Raw genomic sequence first — 731 nt, forward strand, 5'->3', positions numbered from 1 at the left:
CCTCCTCCTCCTCCTCCTCCCTCCTCCCTCCTCCTCCTCCTCCTCCTCCACTCACTCTCACCAAACATTTTATATTAGGGACGAACACTGCAGGTTTGGAAATCAGGGAGCTGAAAAGATCAACATTTCCACCATTTGAGTCTCAAATACCAGTTTGGTATTTGGATCTGGTCCCCCATCCCCTTTACCCCCCCTTATCTTTGTAATTCCCTATGGGAAAATTCTCAAGGGTTTACCAAACTGTTGTGTTTTCAGTACACTACACCAAAACCAAGACCTGAAAACTGACATCACCAGATAAAAATTAAAGACAAAACAGTCTTTATGGGTCTTAAAATGATGGTTATTGTCAACACCTCTTGCTTACTTCTAAATTTATTTATTTATTTGTTTGTTTCGTTAAATTTATAAACCTCCTTCCCCTCGTAGGGCTCAGGCTGCAGAACACCAAAAGATAAAAACAATAAAATCAGCCATAAGATACAATCTTAGCTGGAGTCTTATCATCAAACATTGTTTTAAAAAAAGCACTTGAGTTTTTGTTACAATAATGTCCTTCTCTTATTAATTTTCAGGAACAAGAAGAAGAAGAAGAAGAAGAAGAAGAAGAAGAAGAAGAAGAAGAAGAAGAAGAAGAAGAAGAAGAAGAAGAAGAAGAAGAAGAAGAAGAAGAAGAAGAAGAAGAAGAAGAAGAAGAAGAAGAGAAAGGAAGAAGAAGAAGAAAGAAGAAG

This window comes from Sphaerodactylus townsendi, linkage group LG05 (genome assembly GCF_021028975.2).
Source record: "Sphaerodactylus townsendi isolate TG3544 linkage group LG05, MPM_Stown_v2.3, whole genome shotgun sequence".
In the NCBI taxonomy this organism is placed as follows: domain Eukaryota; kingdom Metazoa; phylum Chordata; class Lepidosauria; order Squamata; family Sphaerodactylidae; genus Sphaerodactylus; species Sphaerodactylus townsendi.